Raw genomic sequence first — 26373 nt, forward strand, 5'->3', positions numbered from 1 at the left:
TACTCTCTGTAAAGCACCAGTTCCATTGGCAGCAAAACAGGCCCAGAGCGTAATACTACTAACACAATGCTTGACGGTAGGTATGGTGTTCCTGGGATTAAAGGCCTCACCTTTTCTCCTCCAATCATATTGCTGGGTATCGTGGCCAAACAGCTTAATTTTTGTTTCATCTGACATTACGTGGACAAATTTAAGACCTTCTGGAGGAAAGTTCTCTGGAGCTAAGCGTCTTATTGCAGTGAAACTTGCCAAGGGACATGTAACCAAATATTAGCATTGCTGTATGTATACTTTTGACCCAGCAGATTTGCTCACATTTTCAGTAGACTCATAATAAATTCATAAAAGAACCAAACTTCATGAATGTTTTTTGTGACCAACAAGTATGTGCTCCAATCACTCCAATCGCAAAAACATAAGAGTTGTAGAAATGATTGGAAACTCAAGACAGCCAAGACATTATGTTCTTTACAAGTGTATGTAAACTTTTGATCCGCGACTGTACATCAAACAAACCTTTAACAAAGCGATCACTGCAAACTCGTGCATTCTTCGTCTCTGCTGCCTTGCATGCGCTCTGAGGTCCGAGAGCCAGCTCCAGCTCGTAGTGCCCAAGACCAGACTTAAAACCAGGGGAGACAGGGCCTTCTCTGTGCTCGGCCCTAAGCTCTGGAACACTCTGCGCCTCCATGTTCGAACTGCTCCCACAGTGGAGTGTTTTAAGTCTCGTCTTAAGACCCACTTTTATTCTCTGGCTTTTAACACTGCGTGAGTTGTGTGGTCCTCTGTTGTCCTCTGTGTTTTTAAAATTTTGATTTCTATTTACTGTTATAATTGGTTTTACCCTTTAAAATCGTTTTTAATCATATTTATTTTATATTTGTTTTATATTGGTTTTATATGTATTTATATTTTGTTTTTATTCAGTCATTGGTGGAGCTAAGGATAATATTTGAATATTGTTTTTAATATTGTTGTGCAGCACTTTGGAAACATTTTGTTGTTTAAATGAGCTATATAAATAAAGTGGATTGGATTGGGCGGGAGTGTGTGCTACTTTTTTCGTCGTCGTTTTGTAAAATCTTGCTTTCTTCCGCCCTTTTTGATTACCTCTCAAGGAACTCTGGAGAAACTTTTATCCTTTTCGCAATTTGAATGGTTCGTACAGCCAAAAACAATGCAAGCATAGGGAATTTTTTTTCAAGAAAGGCTAAATGGTGCCAAGTACCCATTGAGACCAGGCGCCGGCTTGACCACCACACATTATTAATTAGCGGGATGGATAATCCGGACGTGATGTCATTCAAAACCAAGCAATATACCTAGAGTAGAGCACCGTTGGCACAATACACTGCCTCTAACGGGAGTAAAATATTCACTAAACAGCAAAAGAAGACTCACCGGATGCCGTGAGAGCGATTCTGGGAAAACCAGCAGCCCAATCCAGCGCTTATCCACAATGAAATGGTGAACTCAACAACGGCACCAGGCAATTAGACCAGGTAGTTAGGAAGACGGTGAGAGTGTGTGTGGCTCACTCAAATAGGGTGTAGCACGCACCCGTGGGTGTGGTTCATTTGGCTTAATACTCCTAACCTGAGGGGTTGTGGTCACAAGGTTACAGGCATACTTGCCAACCTTGAGACCTTCGAATTCGGGAGGGGTTGAGGTGTGAGGAGGCGGGGATTGGTGGTAGCGGGGGGGTGTATTGTAGCCCGGAAGAGTTAGGGATGCAAGGGATTCTGGGTATTTGTTCAGTTGTGTTTATTTTGTGTTAGTGTGCGGGTGTTCTCTCAAAATGTGTTTGTCATTCTTGTTTGGTGTGGGTTCACAGTGTGGCGCATATTTGTAACAGTGTTTAAGTTGTTTATACGACCACCCTCAATGTGACCTGTATGGCTGTTGATCAAGTATGTCTTGCAGTCACTTTCGTGTGTATGCAGAAGCCGCATACGACATGTGACTGGGCCGGCACGCTGTTTGTATGGTGAAAAAGCGGACGCGTCGACAGGTTGTAGAAGACGCTAAAAGCAGTGCCATCACGGCACGCCCTTAATATTGTTATCCGGGTGAAAATCGGGAGAAATTCGGGAGAATGGTTGCCCCGGGAGATTTTCGGGAGGGGCACTGAAATTCGGGAGTCTCCCGTAAAAATCGGGAGGGTTGACAAGAATGGTTACAGGTTCACTGAAATAAAACAGGACCGCATTTTATAAGGTAACATGGGCCTATGTTGCGTCTAACTTACTATACAGTAAGAGTTTGAGAATAGAATAGAATAGAATGGACTTTGTCACTATATTTGCATATAACGAGATTGAGGACTCCAACTTAAGGTGCGGTAGTGGGAACAAATATGGGATAACAATTAATTACACAAGAAGTAATAAAGATAAAACTAAGAATTGAAATAAATAGACTAGTATCCAATAAAAATAATAAGCAATCCTGTACAATATACAAAACAATACACACAATACTGTACAATATACAGAACAAGACAATTAAGAGTACCGGAGTGATGACAATCAGTGTCGGATGTATTACACTCGAAGGGTAATATTGCACAGTAGGGTATTAGGGTAGGATATTGTATAGGAGTGAATTATTTATTATAAAGAGAAAAGAATCCAGTGGAGAGCACATGTCCGCAGAGAGAGTCAAAAACATTGTTTCGTGATGCAACGGTTTGCAATTTCATTGTTATTGTGAGAAACGTTTCCATGTTGAACTCTGAATTATTCAATGCACAACAACCTGTTTTGGATTTGTTTTTCTGTCAACCAAGCCCACAGAGAAATTGCATGACACACTCACCGTACTGAGCGTATACCACGCAAAAGGTGCAAGCACATATCGCAAAGCTCAGCATTTGAAAAACAAAACCAACATGACCGACATGCAATGGTTGGGGAGAATTGATTGCGCAATAATATTAACTTGCACTCAAAGGCTCACAAAATAAAATACCATAATGTACTGTAAAATATCTATGATGCTAATATAATAGTAAACATTACTGCAGAATTGCTGCTGGATGAATGCTGCTGACCTTTCCAAATGCGTCCTTTAAGAGTGTGTGTGTGTGTGTGTGTGTGTGTGTGTGTGTGTGTGTGTGTGTGTGCGTGTGTGTGTGTGTGTGTGTGTGTGTGTGTGTGTGTGTGTGTGTGTGTGTGTGTGTGTGTGTGTGTGTGTGTGTGTGTGTCCTCCATCCATCTTTAAACCATTGCGCTGCATGAAAGGGCAAAGGGCCACAGGGCCCAGTCAAACTTGAGGGACACATTTGTCAAAGTCATGATGTGACGCGTCGTCTATAAACCGCAGCCGGTATTGGATATTTTTTTCCTTTCCCCTTGAACCGCTGCTCACAAAAGGGTGAACATATGTCTTATCTTGTCTATTAAATAATTATAGCATCATATTACTTACACATACAAAGTGTCCAAGGCAGAAGTGTATTAGAAAGTATCTAGTAACAAATGTGTCCGCATCATTCGACTTCGACTGTGATGGACGTACTTGAATTATTTTGTCTTCTTGGTGTCGCCAAAAAACAATTACCATTCAACTTAAAGACAGCATTAGTCCATTCCAGATGGCTATTAATAAAAAGGTTACTTTTTTAGATACATACCATTGTTATGAGTAATTTCACTTTTTTTTTTAAATATTCCACACTACAAAATTACATCGGATATGATATCGTATCAGAACAACATCAGTAGCAATCAATACTCAAGGCTTCAATACAATAAAATAATACAATGTAAAAACAACAACCACGGATTTTACGGTCAAAACAAAACAAAACTGGCAACTCAGTCACAAAATGTTACTGTAAAAAAAACAGTGGTACATTTTTTTTCCCCATTTACAGTAATATGCTGTAAAAATTATCATACATTTCCCGGTACAATTATGCCGACTGAGCTTCCAGGTTTTTACTGTAAATTATATTGTCATTTTTACAGTGTATAATTTGATAGATAACTGTCTTTAAAAGTCAAGCAAATATTTATATTTTTATTTGGATTGTATAATAATACAACCTAAATAAATAAATATACAAACAATAAGCAAATACAATCTATATATATTTTTTTTTACAGTATGCGTAAATAATCAAATGCATATAGGCAATTGTGTAATATTAGCATGAGGCACATCCTTATACATTATTGACTGTGACAAGCTATAACTCCGATTAGGCCCTCAAAGAAAATGAGTTTGACACATTTGCCTTAACATTACCTAATTGTAAGTGTAACAAAAAGTTAACCACTAAACAATTAACCCTGTAACACCCCTTGTTGTAAAATTACAACGTTACCTTTAACCATCCTACAAAACAATCTGTTATATATACGTATATATTTTGTTTTACCACATTTACATAGTCATTGGGTCCTATTGTTCAGTCTCACAAGGCTATTGGATTGTACATTTGTTTATAAGTCATGCCTTCTGGCCATGAACTCACACAACCTTTCAAAGTTTCCTTCGAACAACATCTATTTGCTTCATTGGACTGGATTCATCAGATTCAAGTAAGTAAAATGTATTTTATATTATTTTTGGTTGTTATTACAATGTCTAGAGCATGTACATATGTAGTTATTGTGGAACAGATGCATCAAGTTTCATTTACAGCTTGTTATATAATTGTTGCAATTATACAACACTGAGTGAATGTGGTAGTCAAAATAGCTGGTTTGTTACAGTGGGCTCAAACAGGTTGTATTCCCTCCACTACATCACTGCCTGAAGTATTTTCTTTATACATGGATAGTATACATTCTACCCTTGTGTTGTGTTATGGTGACTGATTTAAAAGTGTTATCTCCAAAACATGTAGTTAATGTTGCAATATTACAACATTTCTCTAAAAACATACATAAGCATTTTTTTTTAAACTCTTAAATTTCTGCATCAAATGCCTCCGACAACAACATCTGACAGGTCAAATATACATATTTTTTAGGTTTTTCTATATTTGGGTCTTACATGGTTAATAAAACACTTTCAACTTTGCTAACAACTAATTAACCAATCAGCTGATAATAGTAGACATTTTTCATTATTTATTGTGTTATTTTTTTTCCGTCTGTAGTAAGCAATTGGTGATTAGCTGCAGTGACTAAGGCCATGTCTACACTAAGCCGGATAACCCCTTAAACCAGGGGTGTGTCCAAACTTTTTCCACTGAGGGCCGCACATGGCAAAATTAAAACATGTGGGGGCCGTTTTGATATTTTTCATTTTCAAACCATAACAAAATATATGGATTTTTTTTTTTACCTTTAGGTCTCCTGGGGACCGTAAAGGCTCTCTGTTATTACCATGTTAAAAATAAGTCAAATCAAATTATTATTTTTATTTTTTATGTAACGCTTACAGTAAATCTCTATATCAACTTCAGGTTGATATAAAGTTTTAAAAAAAAAAGGTTTTATGCCTTTTCAGTCGAAGACAACTTTGTTTTTTTATAGTAAAACTGAAATATGCTGTATTTCCCCCATTGACCAACACATTCAGAAAGTAATGTTTCATCTGAAGTAATTAGAGCCTTAAAAAGATCAATAATGCAGGACACCATTGATATAAATGTATTATTATTTCTGAGTAATCACAGTGAAAAAAATAAATAAAATCCCAATAAATATCTTTGGGATCCAAAAGGTCCCCCACTCATAAAGTGATACATTTTTATTATTATTTGTTTTACTTTCAACACTTAAGTTACGAGATCGACTTCAAATATATCGGTCAATTTTACGTTCAAACTATTATTTTGTTTGTTTTATGCACTTTTATCAAATAAAACATTTATATATGGCAACCACACAATATATGCAACATTTTCCACATTAAACATTTTAAAGTGAAATATTTGAAGTAATTGGAGCCTTGAATAGGTCAATAATTCATTATAACATTTTTTTTTAAAACCATTTTTTTTTTTTGAGCAATGGCAATAAAAGCAAAATAAAGAAAGACAAAAGCAAAAAAAACAGCCTGCATGGCAGCAATGTGTCAACATTGCAACTTTTCCTCGTTAGATTTCACCTCAATCCACTTTTTTTAATGTTTATTTTTTATTTTTGCAATAGCATTTCCAGAATGTGTGGCGGGCCGCTAATCAATTAGCTGCGGGCCGCAAATGGCTCCCGGGCCGCACTTTGGACACCCTTGCCTTAAACTAATAATTATTTAGCCTAAGCCCCATTTCAGCCACACTAAACCAGCGTTTAAGGTCCCCCTCTTCGACACATTTTTACACGGGTAAATGCGCCGAAACTCCGGCTCTTAGCTTTGTATGGACTGATTGATCGTTTACAAACTGAGTTCGGAGAGGAAGTGACGCCAAAAAGACCGCGCCCCACACAGGAAGTGACGTCAGAAAGATGGAGGCGAGTCATCCAGACATGTCCGTGTGAAAATCACACATGAATACCTTAAGAAAAGCAAACAGGCGATTGCAGCTATTTGGGATACAACACATCTCAGACGGTTTTGGATAAGCCCTGGATGAACGGCAGCCTGGTGGGATATGTTTGTCACCGAGTGTGTTGTGTCAGAGGAACGGCAAGAGAACTTTCGAATGTCCAGGTCAGCTGTGATTCTACTTAGTGAAAAATGTTGTCCATTTGTCAAAGAGGAGACAACGACTACTAAAAACAGCGAATACATTTGGACTGGCAAAGCAGACTAGTACTAGTTATTGTCCGCCATGCACAAACCCCGTTTCCATATGGGTTGGGAAATTGTGTTAGATGTAAATATAAACGAAATACAATGATTTGTAAATCCTTTTCAACCCATATTCAATTGAATGCACTACAAAGACAAGATATTTGATGTTCAAACTCAAAAACTGTATTTTTTTTTTGCAAATAATAATTAACTTAGAATTTCATGGCTGCAACACGTGCCAAAGTAGTTGGGAAAGGGCATGTTCACCACTGTGTTACATCACCTTTTCTTTTAACAACACTCAAACGATTGGGAACTGAGGAAGCTAATTGTTGAAGCTTTGAAAGTGGAATTCTTTCCCATTTTTGTTTTATGTAGAGCTTCAGTCGTTCAACAGTCTGGGGTCTCCGTTGTCGTATTTTACGCTTCATAATGCGCCACACATTTTCGATGGGAGACAGGTCTGGACTGCAGACGGGCCAGGAAAGTACCCACACTCTTTTTTTACGAAGCCACACTGTTGTAACACGTGCTGAATGTGGCTTGGCATTGTCTTGCTGAAATAAGCAGGGGCGTCCATGAAAAAGACAGCGCTTAGATGGCAGCATATGTTGTTCCAAAACCTGTATGTACCTTTCAGCATTAATGGTGCCTTCACAGATGTGTAAGTTACCCATGCCTTGGGCACTAATGCACCTCCATACCATCACAGATGCTGACTTTTGAACTTTGCGTCAATAACAGTCTGGATGGTTCGCTTCCCCTTTGGTCCGCATGACACGATGTCGAATATTTCCGAAAACAATTTGAAATGTGGACTCGTCAGACCACAGAACACCTTTCCACTTTGCATCAGTCCATCTTAGATGATCTCGGGCCCAGAGAAGCCGGCGGCGTTTCTGGATGTTGTTGATAAATGGCTTTCGCTTTGCATAGTAGAGCTTTAACTTGCACTTACAGATGTAGCGACAAACTGTATTTAGTGACAGTGGTTTTCTGAAGTGTTCCTGAGCCCATGTGGTGATATCCTTTAGAGATTGATGTCGGTTTTTGATACACTGCCGTCTGAGGGATCGAAGGTCACGGTCATTCAATGCTGGTTTCCGGCACGTGGAGTGATTTCTCCAGAGTCTCTGAACCTTTTGATGATATTATGGACCGTAGACGTTGAAATCCCTAAATTTCTTGCAATTGCACTTTGAGAAATGTTGTACTTAAACTGTTTGACTATTTGCTCATGCATTTGTGGACAAAGGGGTGTACCTCACCCCATCCTTTCTTGTGAAAGACTGAGCATTTTTTTGGAAGCTGTTTTTATTCCCAATCATGGCACCCACCTGTTCCCAATTAGCCTGCGCACCTGTGGGATGTTCCAAATAAGTGTTTGATGAGCATTCCTCAACTTTATCAGTATTTATTGCCACCTTTCCCAACTTCTTTGTCACGTGTTGCTGGCATCAAATTCTAAAGTTAATGATTATTTGCAACCAAAAAAATGTTTATCAGTTTGAACATCAAATATGTTGTCTTTGTAGCATATTCAATATGGGTTGAAAATGATTTGCAAATCATTGTATTGCGTTTATATTTACATCTAACACAATTTCCCAACTCATATGGAAACAGGGTTTGTATGATGGCTCAGGTGTGAGTCACTCCAATAGTCTAACAGCTGCTGATGGTGAGGCCAGCAAAGGTTTACTATTAAAAGAAATGTGGCAATAGTCACATTGAAACACAGGGTAAGAATCAGAGGTGTGGACTCGAGTCACATGACTTGGACTCGAGTCAGACTCGAGTCATGAATTTGATGACTTTAGACTCGACTTGACAAAATGTAAAAAGACTTGCAACTCGACTTAGACTTTAACATCAATGACTTGTGACTTCACTTGGACTTGAGCCTTTTGAATTGACATGACTTGACATGACTTGCTACTTTCCCCAAAACCCAAAGATGAAAAAGTTATTCGGGAGCGCTCCGTATTTTTCATCGTGTACTTGTCTATCAGCGTTGCGTGTGTCAGCTGGTGTGGTCTCAGTACAACAGCCAATCAAATTAGATCTACTTTGTTTTCATCACACAGCATTCATCCAATCAAATTGCAGGACAACCAACAAAGAAGACATGTCCAAACCACACGCCAGTGAACAAAAAATGATACCTAAAATAATTTCGTTTGGGTATAAAAATTACGAGGTGGTCAACACAAAACGGTTTGCAGTATGTAACACATGCGGTTCGAAAATTACTGATGGAGAGGCAACAACTTCCAACTTCGTCCGGCATTTGAAGTTGCACAAAGAACGGTAAGTTTTGAATGTAAGATAACGTTTATTGGCTAAGTAACGTGACTTTTATTTGCTGTGTAGTTAAATCAGTGAGGCTGTAAACTCACTGCTAACGTTATAACGTTATTGCAAACACGGGAATCTGTTGCAGTTCACTACCTTATTCATACTTTTTGTTCAGTGATTTTTTTTAAGCAGGGTTACGTTAGTCAATATATCACACGTAACGTTAGACGGCGGTCAGCAGCACCGCGTATTTTAGCCACCTAAAAAAAGACAAAAATAGTCAAATAAAGGTCAGTTAAAATGTATACTATATTATGAATATGTGTACCGTTTTAGCTAGCTTTCTGACATACTGTTGGTTGTTTACCTCAGTGGTCCCCAACCACCGGGCCGCGGCCCGGTACTGGTCCGTGGATCGATTGGTATCGGGCCGCACAAGAAATAATTTTTTTTTTCTTTTTTTAATTAAATCAACATAAAAAACACAAGATACACTTACAAGTAGTGCACCAACCCAAAACAACTCTCTCCCCCCTTTTGTTCTGGGCATTGAACATGAAGACTCTTCCTTCACTGTTCCGAGTGGCCATGAGAGTCTTGGCAGTGCCTGCCTCCAGTGCTCCAGTGGAGCGAGTTTTCAGCCATGGTGGCATCATACTACGCCCCCATCGTGCACAAATGACTGACAGACTCTTGGCTAATTTGGTCTTTTGCAAATGCAATGCAGCATAGGGCCCTGACATATAAAAAGTACAACTTTTTTGTTATGTTCACGTATATGTCATGTTTTTCAATGTTAACACTTTTGTACAAATAAGTACATTTGCACTTTATTTTTCAATGTGTTTGTTCTGTAAAGGAATGAGTTAATGTTTAAAATGACTGGTTAATAGTGCTATTATAAAGTGCAATGTCAGCACAATTTTCTTTCCTGCAATTTAAAATGCACTTGTTTTAATAAATAAATACAGCGTTTGAAAAGCCTACACAATCTGTGTTAATATATTAGTCTGTGGTTAAAAGGACTTGAAAGGACTCGAAACTCAAAATGCAGGACTTAGGACTTGACTTGAGACTTTCCAGTGTTGACTTTGGACTTGACTCGGGGCTTGCCTGTCTTGACTCGGGACTTGACTCGGACTTGAGGGCAAAGACTTGAGACTTACTTGTGACTTGCAAAACAATGACTTGGTCCCACCTCTGGTTAGAATACACTTCCAGATCAGAGGTGACTATGACGCGGGCATTTTTTCGCGCATGCGTACTAGGTCGCATTGCGCCGGCGGACAGAGGGGGGGGGGGTCTTAAACGACCATTGTGTGTGTGTGGACACGGAAAAGGTTAGGTGGGATTTACCCTGGATAACTTTAGTGTAGAAGGGGCCTAAACTTAGTGTGTCCGTTAGTGGCTAAATACACAACCTTCTGACAAAAATCGTTAATATCGACTGGGGTTCTTGCTTTGATTTAATTAGTATCACTTCTAAACGTCTGAAGAAGCTCAAACTAATATTCTGATATTTGTTATAGAGTATGACTCAAGCTTCTTCTGAGGGAAGTAATCCCTAACCACCCTCCACCTCCCTCACCTCACCCCAATATCTACTGAGCCCGCCATTTGCATAATATGATGCATGAAAAATGAATTTAAGGTGCAGTGCTGAGCTCTGTTATCTCGCACCACTGCAGAACACGGTGGCTTCTAATGTAAGTCTTATAGATCTGTGCTTATTCCAGCTATGTTTGCGGTGCACTCATACAAGGTAATATTCTGAGGATCTGAGGTTTGGACTTATTATATACCGTATTTTTCGGACAATAAGTCGCAGTTTTTTTCATAGTTTGGCCAGGGGTGTGACTTATACTCAGGAGCGACTTATGTGTGAAATTATTAACACATTACCGTAAAATATCAAATAATATTATTTAGCTCATTCACGTAAGAGACTAGACATATAAGATTTCATGGGATTTAGCGATTAGGAGTGACAGATTGTTTGGTAAACGTATAGCATGTTCTATATGTTATAGTTATTTGAATGACTCTTACCATAATATGTTACGTTAACATACCAGGCACGTTATTAGTTGGTTATTTATGCCCATTGGCGTTGTTAGGCCTATTTTAGGGGGGCTCAAGCCCCCCTAAAATATTCTTAAGCCCCCCTAAATAATTTGGTGTTATATATATATATATGATTTTTTTTCTTTTTTTTTTTTTCTTAACAAATACATGCCGACATATTCATTATAAAGTGGCCCGAATATGAGTTTAAATAAATAATCATATAAACTGTCATTATTCACTCAGTTTCCCCTCACTTCATAGCGTAAATCACCAAAAATGATTCCAGGGCGCGGCACCGCTGCTGCCCACTGCTCCCCTCACCTCCCAGGGGGTGAACAAGGGGATGGGTCAAATGCAGAGGACACATTTCACCACACCTAGTGTGTGTGTGTGACAATCATTGGTACTTTAAGGTAGAGAGCCCCTTTAGTGTGTCGGTATCCAATCCATTCCACTTGTTCATATAGAAAATGCCCACATCACTCAAAATCCAGTCCGCATTTTCTCTGTGACCTTGCTTGCGGTCCTTGGACTTGTTCATATAGAAAACGCCCACATCACTCTTGTAGAATCTATATAAAGTAATATACATTAGCCTAATGTTAAAATAATGAAAAAAAACATAAATAGATTTGTTTTATTGTATTGTTACATTAATAGCTGTTGTATTATTATAGAATGGCTTGTTAAACATTTCATAGGATTTTCAGAGGGAGGAAAAACCAAGACATTTAATATAAAATGTCAAATTAATAAATACATTAAAAGAAAAAGAAAAAAAATGGTTAAAAGCCATCGTCCCGGGGAGTACATTTTTTAAATAATAATAACAATGAATAATTTCTAAGTCTTTGTTAGCCGTTTGTGAAGTTTTGTGCTCGTGCGCTACGTTCGCTCTCCTGGGGGCTAAGCCCCCCCTGTCCTTAAAAGCTAGTGACGCCCCTGTTTATGCCTCATATAATGTACACTTATTCAGCCTGTTGTTCACTATTCTTTATTTATTTAAAATTGCCTTTCAAATGACTATTCTTGGTGTTGGGTTTTATCAAATAAATTTCCCCCAAAAATGTGACTTATGTATGTTTTTTTCCCTTCTTTATTATGCATTTTCGGCAGGTGCGACTTATACTCCGGTGCGACTTATACTCCGAAAAATACGGTATATTTTTTTATTTTCTTGGATTGTGAGAAGCCCAGCAGTGTCGATAGTTCATCATTTGCCGCCCTCACACCTTTTGATTATTTCTGTGTGCTATTGCGACACATGCCGGATACTCTTTATCAGCCCCAAATAATAGCACCGTGGCGTTAAGTGGATCCGTCAGATCATTCTGACACTCCCCTTTACCTAATTCAACGCCTGCACAAAAGTCTTGGTTTAAATTGAGCTTTTATTGGATGGAAAATAGAGAGACAGAAGGAAGGATGGAAAGGAAATCAGTAGACTGTTTTTTTGTCATTATTCGTCATGAGGCTATGGAACCAAATGTGCTTTTACAATGGAGACTGTCGCTCTCAGAGGCAAAAGCAAAGAGAAAGAAATGATAAAATTAAGTATGATGAAACATAGTAGTAGCAATAATTGTGGTAAAAAGGAGAAATAAATCAAAAAAGAAAAAATATGAATAGTAGCATGATTTCTTACTCCCTATGTTGGCCCTCATTTTGGTAATTCCAGTTGCCTTTGAGCAACATAGGAGGTGCTTTTACTCATGGTGGTGAGTGTTTGGTGCAGAGATGGGACCTATTAGCAATTAAGGTTATTTAGTGCAGCTTGGAACGTCCACTAGTTGTTGGATCATTGCCTCTTTACTGCATCCGTTGCTGCTTTCTTGTTTGTGCTTCTCCTGAAATAATGTGAGTTTTGGATGAGTATTGTAACTCAACTTGTACTTCAGTGCTCCATGGACCTTTCCTGCCTGCACTGCGTTCTGGTGTGCATTGTCCGCGCACGTGTGTGGTTAGCGCTACTTTGCAGTTTTTTATATTGTGCTACTACTTTACTGTTAGGCCCTTCTTTTTGTTAGTAATGATTTTATTGATATCACCTGCCACCAAGGGCGTAGTACTAAATTCTAATGTTACCGCACATTTTCACACACATTTGTAATGTTTACGCTCATTAAAAACTAATTAAATGGATATAGTTAAAACCAGCTTTTTAAAACACAATTATCATATCATCATTATCATATCTAGAACATATATCTGATAAAGCCCCTTGAATAATTTGGATTTGTTAAATAATAAAACAAAGTTACACACACACACACACACACACACACACACACACACACACACACACACACACACACACACACACACACACACATTATATAATTATGTAAATTCAAATTCTGGCCAGTTAAAAAAAAAAAATATATATATATATATATATATATATATACACATACATATACAACCCCGTTTCCATATGAGTTGGGAAATTGTATTAAATGTAAATATAAACGGAATACAGTGATTTGCAAATCCTTTTCAACCCATATTCAGTTGAATGCACTACAAAGACAAGATATTTGATGCTCAAACTCATAAACTTTATATTTTTTTTGCAAATAATAATTAACTTAGAATTTCATGGCTGCAACACGTACCAAAGTAGTTGGGAAAGGGCATGTTCACCACTGTGTTACATGGCCTTTCCTTTTAACAACACTCAGTAAACGTTTGGGAACTGAGGAGACACATTTTTTAAGCTTCTCAGGTGGAATTCTTTCCCATTCTTGCTTGATGTACAGCTTAAGTTGTTCAACAGTCCGGGGTCTCTGTTGTCATATTTTAGGCTTCATAATGCGCCACACATTTTCAATGGGAGACAGGTCTGGACTACAGGCAGGCCAGTCTAGTACCCGCACTCTTTTACTATGAAGCCATGTTGATGTAACACGTGGCTTGGCATTGTCTTGCTGAAATAAGCAGGGGCGTCCATGGTAACGTTGCTTGGATGGCAACATATGTTGCTCCAAAACCTGTATGTACCTTCAGCATTAATGGCGCCTTCACAGATGTGTAAGTTACCCATGTCTTGGGCACTAATGCACCCCCATACCATCACAGATGCTGGCTTTTACACTTTGCGCCTATAACAATCCGGATGGTTCTTTTCCTCTTTGGTCCGGAGGACACGACGTCCACATTTTCCAAAAACAATTTGAAATGTGGACTCGTCAGACCTCAGAACACTTTTCCACTTTTATTTAAATGAGCTCAGGCCCAGCGAAGCCGACGGCGTTTCTGGGTGTTGTTGATAAACCGTTTTCGCCTTGCATAGGAGAGTTTTAACTTGCACTTACAGATGTAGCGACCAACTGTAGTTACTGACAGTGGGTTTCTGAAGTGTTCCTGAGCCCATGTGGTGATATCCTTTACACACTGATGTCGCTTGTTGATGCAGTACAGCCTGAGGGATCGAAGGTCACGGGCTTAGCTGCTTACGTGCAGTGATATCTCCAGATTTTCTGAACCCTTTGATGATATTACGGACCGGAGATGGAGAAATCCGTAAATTCCTTGCAATAGCTGGGTGAGAAAGGATTTTTTTAAACTGTTCAACAATTTGCTCACGCATTTGTTGACAAAGTGGTGACCCTCACCCCATCCTTGTTTGTGAATGACTGAGTATTACATGGAATCTACTTTTATACCCAATCATGGCACCCACCTGTTCCCAATTTGCCTGTTCACCTGTGGGATGTTCCAAATAAGTGTTTGATGAGCATTCCTCAACTTTATCAGTATTTATTGCCACCTTTCCCAAGTTCTTTGTCACGTGTTGCTGGCATCAAATTCTAAAGTTAATGATTATTTGCACACAAAAAAATGTTTATCAGTTTGAACATCAAATATGTTGTTTTTGTAGCATATTCAACTGAATATGGGTTGACAATGATTTGCAAATCATTGTATTCCGTTTATATTTACATCTAACACAATTTTTCAACTCATGGAAACGGGGTTTGTAACTTTCTCTTATGCTGCCACAGATATATTTATTATATTTACCTCTCTTCTAACACCTCACCCTTGTTCCACAATGCTGGTGCTGAATGTGAATACTTAAAGGTGAGCTTTGATAACGTTACAATGTCTGTGTTGCGCAAAGTGTTACAAGTTAGGTTTGCTGCTACAGTAGGTGCACCAAACTATTTCTTATTGTTGCTCAGGCGTTGTCGGTAGTTAGATCTTTTTAATTTGATTCAAAGCAACCTTACTATTGATTTTTTATGGCTATATTAATTTCATAACCTTTATGACGTCCTTTATCATTTACATGTTGAAATGGCAGAAACATTTTTTTTCAAATTATACAAAAGCCCTGAGGCCCCTTTGTGCCTGGGACCCTGATACACCCCTTTTACACCCTGACACTATGCCATTACATTCTGAGGTCATGCCACCCACACTCTTTGTGTGGGTGTAACAGTATTAGCATCATCATCATTATTATTATTTAAATACAATACCAACTATTGTAGATGTATTATTACTATCTTATCATTATTATTTTTGTTATGTGACATCACGTTATTATTGTTGTCAATATTATTATCATGATTAATTGTAACAATAGTATTAAATCACAATACTTACAGAATATTACTAGTAACAATAGACTAGGGTTGTACAGTATACCGGTATTATATTAATGAATAATTTTCGGTACTATACCGGCTCTGAAAAGTACCGGTCCACGTCGTGTCATTGCTGATTTACAAGCAGACGAGCATGTTCGGCAGCGCACAATCACAGACTACTTCAAAACAGACAGTGTGTAGACAGAAAAGGACGCATTTTGGCTTAAAAACTAACAATAAAGGTGAAGTTAGAACACTGAAACGCCCTCAGGAAGAGGTGCTTTAAGACCTGGCTAGCTAGCTAGCGGCTAAAAGCAAGACCCTGTCGTGTTTTAGTTACTTCTAAGTCACTAATCCTTGTCTCCATGGCGACAAATAAAGTGAGTTTCTTACAAGTATCATCCTTGCAGGACGAGGAATAGCTAAACATGCTTCACTACACACCGTAGCTCACCAGCGTCACAATGTAAACAAACGCCATTGGTGGATCTACACCTAACATCCACTGTAATGATACCAAGTACAGGAGCGATACTACTATGATTACGTCGATAATTTTTGGCATCACAACATCTTCTTTCATTTTTTATTTATTTATATTATGTTTATAAACTCAGGAAACATGTCCCTGGACACATAAGGACTTTGAATATGACCAATGTATGATCCTGTAACTACTTGGTATCGGATTGATACCGAAATTTGTGGTATCATCCTAAACTAATGTAAAGTATCCAAACAACAGAATAATACATTATTATTACAGAAGTGTCGATAGAACATGTTAAAAGTGAAGTAAGCAGATATTAACAGTAAATGAACAAGTAGATTAATAATAATTTTTTTACCACTTGTCCTTAATAATTTTGACAAAATAATAGAAAGGAAAATGACACAATGTTAGTGCATACGTCCGCAGACTAAATTAGGAGCCTTTGTTTGTTTACTTACTACTAAAAGACAAGTTGTCTAGTATGTTCACTATTTTATTTAAGGACAAACTTGCAATAAGAAACATATGTTTATTGTACCCTAAGATTGTTGGTTAAAATAAAGCCAATAATGCAATTTTTTGTGGTCCCCTGTATTTAGAAAAGTACCGAAAAGTATCAAAATAATTTTAGTACCGGGACAACACTACAATAGACTACTTAGTATTATCATCATTGTTATTACTTGTTAAAACAATTATTCATTATTATTTTATGTATGTATTTTTTTCTTTATTTTGGGGGACATTTTTACACATTTTTCAGTTTAATACATATTTGATTTTGGCTCAAGCAACGTATTGCTTTGCCATATCTTCATATGATGTATTGTTTTTTAATTTTTTTTTTTTTTTTAGGGGTCCGGGTAACAAAAAAATGTATATAATTCAACAATCAAGAAATTACAAGTTCGCCTATAACAGTAAAAAAGTATATCCAACATATATTGTGTTATAAAAATGATATAGCATGCTTATGACAACAGGAAAATACAGTACCATTTGTAATATTTATAGCTACTATACAGAGCCATTCAATTTCTGTTCAGTTCTATATGGCTTCTGTTCAATGGGGCAATAATCACTCAAGGTCATTCCTAATATTTGTGTTTGTAGAAAAAAATCACCATCGCCTTGAAATATTTTCCCGCTAACCCTACTGTAGAAATCTCCCAGAAACGATCCAGCGCCACCAAGAAATAAGAGCAACATTTTCATGGTTGGATGGAAACGGAAAAAAAAAAGCAGACAAATAAAAGTGACAAAGCTCCTGTGTGCAGAACAAATCCATGTACCAGAAAAGAAGCCGTTTTCATACCGGGCAGGGATGAACATGTTTGGTCAGCTTGAGGACGTAACAGTTTGATACTCACATGCACCCGCAGGCCCCGCCTCCTCCTCTTCGCCGCGACGTCGTCCCTTTCCTCTTCGCCTCGATTCTGTCACAACCTGCCCGGCTCAAGCCCGCCTTAATTGGTGCCGCCTGCAGAGCAGAGAAGTGCTCGCTCGACGGTGGTCAAATGTCGCCAAAGCCGAGCCAAGAGGCGACATCTGAAATCCCGAGGGAGAGGGAGAGTTGGTCGTGCTGGGGGGAGAAAGGACAGAGAGCGACGGGTAAGAATGGGCCTCCTCTTCCTGACACAATGAGGCGCATTGAAGAACGGGAATGAAGCCATTGGCTCATTCTCGGTGGCTTGGAATTTGTGTCAGGAGGAATAATGCAACAAACAGGATGTACTGTATAAGGGGGGCACGGTTACAGGGGGGACACCTCACATCCAACATGCCTAAATAAATATACCAGTATATTTTTGTTTAATTTTTGCTTAGGAAATTGGTTTGGAACTTGGGAAAGGATTAGTTGGATGAGTGGAATGTGTTGAAGGTGGAATGGTTTGAATCAGATCACAAATGTGGGAAATTGTGGAAGTTTAAAAAAATGGACAATTAATTTTGAACGGGGAAAATGTCCCTGAAAACTGGGAAATCTTGGAAATCCGGGAATTTAAAAAAATTGTTGAAGGAGAGGACACAATTTTGAACAGGTTGAATTTTTTGGAGTTGGAACAGTTTGAATCGGATGAAACTTTGAAAAATGGCCCATTCATTTCAATGGGAATTTCATGGAAATTTGGGAATTTCGGAATTTGTGTCAGGAGGAATAATGGAGCAAACAGGATGTACTGTATAAGGGGGGCACGGTTACAGGTGACACACCTCATATCCAACATGCCTAAATAAATATACCAGTAAATTTTTGTTTAATTTTTGCTTAGTTCCTGTGCTCAACATGTGCACACTTACATCAAAGTAAATGTTTAATTTTTAATACAAAAATGATGTGGAAACAATAAAATTAAATATACACAAAATTGTAATTATCATCAATAATAATAATAACTAGATGAGGCAATTCCTGAAGGAATTGCATGTGAATGCTCCAATGCTGAAGTTGAACTGAAATGTTGACAGAATGTAGTATGAATGTAAGAATAGTTTGAACGCTGAAGAGTTTGAATTTCCAGGAAAAAAAACGGAAATTAGTTTGGAACTTGGGAAAGTGTTAGTTGGATGAGTGGAATGTGTTGAAGGTGGAATGGTTTGAATCAGTTCAAAAATGTGGGAAATTGTAGAAGTTTAAAAAAATGGACAATTAATTTTGAACGTGGAAAATGTTCCTGAGAACTGGGAAATCTTGGAAATCCGGGAATTTAAAATTATTTTTGAAGGATATGACACAATTTTGAACGGGTTGAATATTTTGGAGTTGGAACAGTTTGAATCGGATTAAACTTTGAAAAATGTCCCATTTATTTCAAATGAGAATTTAATGGAAATTTGGGAATTTCTGGAATTTTTTGGAAAATGTTAAAAGACTCCAATGTTCTGAATGAGTTAAAAATGGTTGGTGTTGGAATTGTTTCAAATCAGTCGATAAATTTTGAAGTAGTAACATTTTTAATTGACAAATGGTGTTTAGGAATTCCAGGAATTTCGGGAAAACTGGGAATTTTTCCACTTAAAAAAACAACTTCGTTTTTTGTCCTGATTGAGAGGAATGTTTGGACGGTGGAACGGTTGAAGTGGGTTGAAAAATGTGGAAGGAGTAGTCGTCAGAAAAAAAAGGTGAAAAAAGGGTTCGGAAAAAAAGCGAAATCTGAGAATTCCTGGAATTTTTTGGAACTAGAAAAAATGATAGTTTGAATTTCCAGGATGAGTGGAATATGTTGAAGGTAGAATGGTTTGAATCGGTTGAAAAATGTGGAAACGGTGGAAGTTTGAATAATGGCCAACTCATCTTAAATGGGAAAAATGTCCCGGAAAACCTGGAATTCTGGGAAATCTGGAAATTTGGGGAATTTGTCAAGGGAAAGTCTGCAATTCCCAAATAGGCTGAACAGTTTGAAGTTGGAACGGTTTGAATCGGATGACAAATGTCCAAAGTAATGTAAGTAAATGATTCTATATATTTGTAAACGCTCTGAAGTGGGAAAGGGGTAGGATTAAATAAGCTTTGCTTCTTCCTACGCCTTTTCGGGCATGATGTAAAATGAAATGACATGAAATTGTGTGATGTATTATGCTGTAAGTGTGTTCATGTTCGAAATAAACTAAAGAAAGAAAGAAATAAGTAGAGCGCGCCAATATCTGCAGAACAAGAATAATATTAAATAGATGCATTTTGGTCTAGAAAACCATATGTGTGAATGCTTTGGAGCATTCACACAATAATAATAATAATCCTCCAAAATCATCAATGCCTCACCTGGTGTAAAGGACACCACACGCCCCTGAGCCACACACAATAATATTAAAAAATAAACTTCCAGAAAACTATCAAATATTTTCTGATCGCTTCAATTGAGACACCTGGAAACAGCCATTGAGATGAGGATAAAAGGACCGTAATGCCACTCTGTATTAACTATCAAAAATGCACTTTGTTGTCTCGTGAGTGTGACTACAGCTGAAGGAAACTGCATGTATATCTGTTGTGTTTGAATATCCTGGTACAAACGGACATTCACGATTTAATCTGGAACGTGATCATCGACCTATGTCACTAGATGCAAAATAGAAAATACATATACTGTACAGTGGGACTTCAACTTAGGAGTGTTTTGAGACAAGCGCTATCTCTCGGCTAATTGGTATGCTTTAAGATGCAAGCAGAAATTTGAGTTACAAGCATCCCCGCCGTTAGTTGGTGTAGCAAATGTGAGAGTGAACCCTGTAGAATCCACCCAAAACATCCAGGTCTTACTCGCTAGCATATCGCTAGATATCATAATAACTTTGTTTACCCAAGCATGGGTAGGAAGGAAGTGCGTGTGAAAGACATCAAAAACATGCCAACTTTGCAAAGCAACATGAGTGTATCACTGCTAGTCTGTACCGTACTGAAGCGGCATGAGTCTAACAACAGCAAAAAAAACTGTTAAAATAATACCGAAAAGGCGGACATATATCCACGAAAATATACAGAAGCCGCTGATGGTGTGTTCGACGGAGAGGAAACCGTAAAAGTGCACACTCCAAAGTAAATGCTGTACATTATTTGTACATTACTTCATAAAACTGATTGTTGTTGTTAGTACTACATTCTACTGTATTTTTTATACAACATTAATGACGTAAAAGGTTTTTTTTTTTTTTTTAAAGAATGTTACGTATAAAAAGTGGGCTGTTTTGGAAGGGTCAAGCACCAATTAAATTAATTTCAATGGGAGATGCTGAGTTCAGATACAAGTATTTAAGTTAAGCGCTCTGTCACAGAACCAATTAAGTGCTCGTAAGCGATCGATTGAGTAAATTTTTTTCTTGACAGATATCACAAACAAACATTTGTAGTAAAAATAACTCATCATCATCATCAACATCACTAATAATACCAGAGTGGCCATAATACTAATGAAACACGTTTTCTAGGAAGAAAACTCAGACAAAACTGCCTGTAACTTCCAGTAGGAATGTCTTAGAGACAAAAACCTCTAAGTAGGTCTCACTTAGACCTACATTTCATATATTGACAACCCCCAGCAAAAATCAACAGGAAGTTTGCAATTCCCCCTTCAAAACAAAAGTTTTGTAAAAACCGGTCACCTTTTTTCAAACATTATCTCCTCTGAGCGCGTTTGTCGTGTCGGCTTCAAATTAGCACAGGAGAGAGATTGAACCCTTCTGATTAAAAGTTGACCAAAGAGTTTTAATTACTGCTCCGGTTTGGATTTTATGTGCCGTCAAAGTCGGTCCTGTCCATCGCTGCTTGCAGCTTTCATTTTAAATTGCCTTTCAAATGTCTATTCTTGGTGTTGGGTTTTATCAATTAAATTTCCCCAAAAAATGCGACTTATAGTCGAGTGCGACATATTTTTTTCCGTCTTTATTGTGCATTTTCGGCCGGTGCGACGTATACTCCGGAGCGATTTATAATCCGAAAAATACGGTAGTTTTATAGCGTGCTCACACACACTACATCACCATGGCGACACATGTTCATATGACAGGCGCTGCCAGGATTGATAGGACCTTTTCAAATTTAAAGTGCTATCTTTTTCATGGATTTTAGACATTCACATGGGTTAGTAAAACTCTTTCTACACAACCGGGAAAAAGGCGTCCTTGCAAAGTCCGCATCATTAGCAACGAGCCCAACTTCATTCTGCACTTTTGCCTAATTAACATGGGGGGGTCCACAGACAAGATGGGAGAATACGACTAAGAGAAACCTGCGTAACTATCTTGCTGATTGTATGTCCGCTTATTAGTGATTCCCGGAGCCCAAACAAAGTCTGCGGGCTATAGGGCGTTTTCTATTTGGCTCCAGTACTCTGGAATGCCCTCCCGGTAACAGCTAGAGATGCTACTTCAGTAGAAGCATTTAAGTCCCATCTTAAAAATCATTTAGATAGATAGATAGATAGATAGATAGATAGATAGATAGATAGATAGTACTCTAGCCTTTAAATAGACCCCAGATGTACCCACTTTTGCGGTCCCCTCCAAGGTTTCTCATTGTAATCCCATTGGGTTGAGTTTTTTCTTGCCCTGATGTGGGATCTGAGCCGAGGATGTCGTCGTGGCTTGTGCAGCCCTTTGAGACACTCGTGATTTAGGGCTATATAAGTAAACTTTGATTGACTGATTGACTTTGAACTTTAAGCGTGTAAAAAAAAAAAATAGGTGCAACATGACAATAGGGCCCTTACATTGTTACCTCAGCAAATTCCCCCACAATACGGACTCGCAGGTAATACTACAGTATGTGACTCGACCATTGGTTCATCCAGACAGGGACTGAGTAAAACAGAAGAAAAACATATTTTTGAATCTCACTATTTCTTTGAGTTTATGTCTCTGATTCAACTTCTATAGACACTTTTGAGTTTGCATTTTTTGAAATGACCATTTAACTTGTTTTGTGCTGGCACACATTGATATTTTGCACTACCTCAAATTCAAATTGCACTTTAATGCCGTTTCATTAAATATAAGCTATTTGAGTTAAAAGATTGCCATTAAGTGGCGATGGTGGGTCCCGCAGCCAAACCACAGGTGTGAAGCACTGTTGTATACGAATATTCAAGTTATAATAACATCAAGTCTTATTCAGTACGCTAATATTTTTTACTGTATAATGCAGTTTTTGCTGACAAGCAAAATAAAGAAACAATTTTGATAGAAAAAAAAACTCCTTAAAAAACAAAAAACGTTGTGAAAATAAACCGAAACCCAAAAACTGAGGTACAGACCATTTAGTGGGGTATGCTTGGCCTCTCAGGAGCGTCACTTTAAAAAATGAACAAAAAGCTACTCCCCCTAGTCCGACACCAGGCGGCCACTGTGGTTTTCGAGGGAAAGAAGCTCTTGCTACATGAAGGGGGAAAAAAACCTGATATATAAAAATAAAAAAGATAGCCTCAGTGTGCAAGCAGGCATAGGTTTGCCCTAATCTAATCAATAACAATAACCATAGTAACCATGCGGGATGCCCTGTGTGTGTACTCTTTATGAGCCATCTGTGAGCCAGGATTTTTAAAACACCCTCTTGGAGTAAATTGCATCAGCAAAAAGGACACTGCAGAAAATCGATTGCTGACATTCAATGTTATGAATAGCATATACATTGCTTGCTAAAGTGTATGGGGTGTTTATTTACTCTACTGCAGAGAGTAACAGGCATCTATTAGAAGTAAGGTATTTTTGGGGGAGGTCTTTTTTGTGCTTTCCAATGTAATATTTATTTAATATAGAATATTATTATTATGAATATTATTAAGTATTCTGTTACACTAACACTAACGTATAAACCAGCGTCCACAGGAGGTCCCAAGTAAAAAAATAAAATATGTAATGGTTTGTTTAATGGTGTCCTGTCCAGCCGCTCAGGGCAAATTGTATTGTTGATGTAGATGGCCATATCTGCCGTACAAATGTAGTTTACAAAGTAAAAATGATACTTCTTTTGATGCCTAATTTGTATTTGACTTCAAAGAATGTTTGGAAATATTTAGTGTTTGGCACAGCTGGGAAAAGACAAAAAAAAAAAGTAAATGTGGAGGGAAGAAAGTGTTTCTATTGTGACACAAAAACCTACTTTAAATTGGGTGGTCTGCACCACTTTTGTGCACACAGTCTTAGTAAATCACCTGCTACACACCCACTAGAGCAGTGGTTCTTAACATGGGTTCGGTGAGTCGGCCTCAGGGGTTCGGCGGAGCCTCCACCGCGGAGGTCAAGACACACCCGACTCATCGTGTAAATAACAACTTTTCCCTATCGGCGTATTATGGATACCCCCAAACAATGTCCCCTCTAATTTTCCATATGCGTGAGCAAACGCAAAAACTCCTTGAGCATTCAGTGGAGCACATGCACTGTGGCCACACCAGCAGCACACCTGTCCCAAACCTGACTAAATAACAAGTTAAATGTGTTATTATTATAATCAAATGACAGCAGTCATTTCCATGAGATTATTTTCTAATATAAGTGTTTTGGCCCACTTACAATGACAATAACAAAACATATTGTTTCTTCAGAAGCTGTGTACTAGTATTGTATGTCTGGGTGGGGGTCCTGCTTTGGAAATAATTTGTACCCCCTTCAGATATCGCATTTAGTTCCGACTTAGACATTCACATGTTGCACAATGAGATGTAAACATGGGATCGTGTGTACATTCCTGTAACTTTCTGTTTGTAAAATATATCTTTATTTGTATGTATTTAATATAATAACATCATTTCATGATTAACATTTATAAATTAAGATTAAATTAAGAAAAAAAACATTTTATTTTTCACTAAAGAAGGGTTCGGTGAATAAGCATATGAAACTGGTGGGGTTCGGTACCTCCTACAAGGTTAAGAACCACTGCACTACAGCCTGCAGTGCCTCAGACTGGAAGTCTCTGCAGAGTGGTGAGGACGGCGGAAAGATCATCAGGACTCCTCTTCCTCCTATCCGGGAAATTGCAAAAAGCCGCTGCCTGACCAGGGCTCAAAAAATCTGTAGAGACTCCTCCCACCCCCACCAAGGACTGTTTTCACTGCTGGACTCTAGAAAGAGGTTTCGCAGCCTCCGTAGCAGAACCTCCAGGTTCTGTAACAGCTTCTTCCCTCAGGCTGTAAAACTCTTGAACGCATCATAATTATCCCCTCAATTCCCCCCAAAACGGATTAACTCGCTGGAATATAAAGACAATATAACATACATCCATAAACCTGGATGCATATGTACAGTAATCTATTTATTTATATCTGCACCTTATTGCTCTTTTATCCTGCACTACAACGAGCTAATGCAACAAAATGTTGTTCTTATCTGTACTGTAAAGTTCAAATTTTAATGACAATAAAAGGAAGTCTAAGTCTAACTCCAAGTCTAATAGTACACACAATTTTACAGTTTGCACACACACTATTTAGCACTTAGTAGATCAGGCCCAAGCTGTCTGAAAGACATCATTCTGTAAATGGTTAGATTATAGCTGGAATACATTGTTTTCATTAAAATCAGTTAATTGATATTTATCAAGCAGGCGATAATTGAAGAGCGTCTGTTAGTCCTGGTTTGAAAACTCATTCTATACAGCGCACTAACATCAGTCTTTAAAAGTGAGTGAATTAGAAAGCGGGAACGGAACTGTAGTTGTTTTTGGCTACGGTCACACTGCAGGGTCTGATGTCCAATTCAGATTTTTTTTGTCAAATACGATCTTTTTAGTGGTCGTTTACTTTACAAAAAAAAAGTAATTTCTGATGTGAATGCGATCTGACCCGCATGCGGACATGACGTCATGATGTCGCACGCACTGCAGTGTTTACAGAAGTAAACATGACTCCCACTCTAGACGGTCTGAATACTGGCGCATTTTTGGCAATTTCAACGATTTTATGCAATCAAAGTCGACATTTTATGAACCAAATTATTGTTTGTAAACGATTAAGAAAAAGTATTTTGGCTCGGGCAGTTTTACGGGATAATTTGCTTTGATGTCTGCTTGAGGATTGTGTCTGTGGGCGAGCAGTCAGAGACAGGAGTGGTGGAAATTTCACGTGAGTTCCTAAAACATTTGATTTCCCCCCTGTTTTCTGCTCCGTTGTCGACTATTTTGTAATCGTATATTTTGGCGAATAATTATGATGCTTATCGCTTTTTGATGACATTCTGATCGGATAAATGCGACATTGAGGACGCATCACATACAGTAGTGATCAAAAGTTTGCATACTCTTGTGATAGAGTGATTGGAGCACATACTTGTTGGTCACAAAAAACATTCATCAAGTTTGGTTCTTTTATGAATGTATTATTGGTCAACTGAAAATGTGACCAGGCTGCTGGGTCAAAAGTATACATACAGCAATGTTAATATTTGGTTACATGTCATTTGGCAAGTTTCACTGCAATAAGGCACTTTTGGTTGCCATCCACAAGCTTCTGGTTGAATTTTTGACTACTCCTCTTGACAAAATTGGTGCATTTCAGCTAAATTTGTTGGTTTTCTGACATGGACTTGTTTCTTCAGCATTGTCCACACGTTTAAGTCAGGACTTTGGGAAGGCCATTCTAAAACCTTAATTCTAGCCTGATTTAACCATTCATATACCACTTTTGACGTGTGTTTGGGGTCATTGTCCTTTTGGAACACCCAACTGCGCCCAAGACCCAACCTCCGGGCTGATGATTTTAGGTTATCCTGAAGAATTTAGAGGTAATCCTTCTT

The 26373-nt window shown here is 38.2% G+C and overlaps 1 protein-coding gene across 4 annotated transcripts in view; it reads right to left on the minus strand.

Annotated features, from left to right (window-relative positions):
* The window catches only part of LOC133614687 (galactosylgalactosylxylosylprotein 3-beta-glucuronosyltransferase 1), a 263687-nt gene that overhangs the window by 94909 nt on the left and 142405 nt on the right, over positions 1–26373 (minus strand). For all 4 annotated transcript variants that reach the window (XM_061972849.2, XM_061972850.2, XM_061972852.2 and 1 more), the window contains exon 2: positions 17517–17728. The gene's annotated coding sequence lies outside the window, so the exon portion shown is untranslated. The remainder of the gene's footprint in view (positions 1–17516; positions 17729–26373) is intronic.

Source organism: Nerophis lumbriciformis, linkage group LG17 (assembly GCF_033978685.3).
Source record: "Nerophis lumbriciformis linkage group LG17, RoL_Nlum_v2.1, whole genome shotgun sequence".
Lineage (NCBI taxonomy): Eukaryota > Metazoa > Chordata > Actinopteri > Syngnathiformes > Syngnathidae > Nerophis > Nerophis lumbriciformis.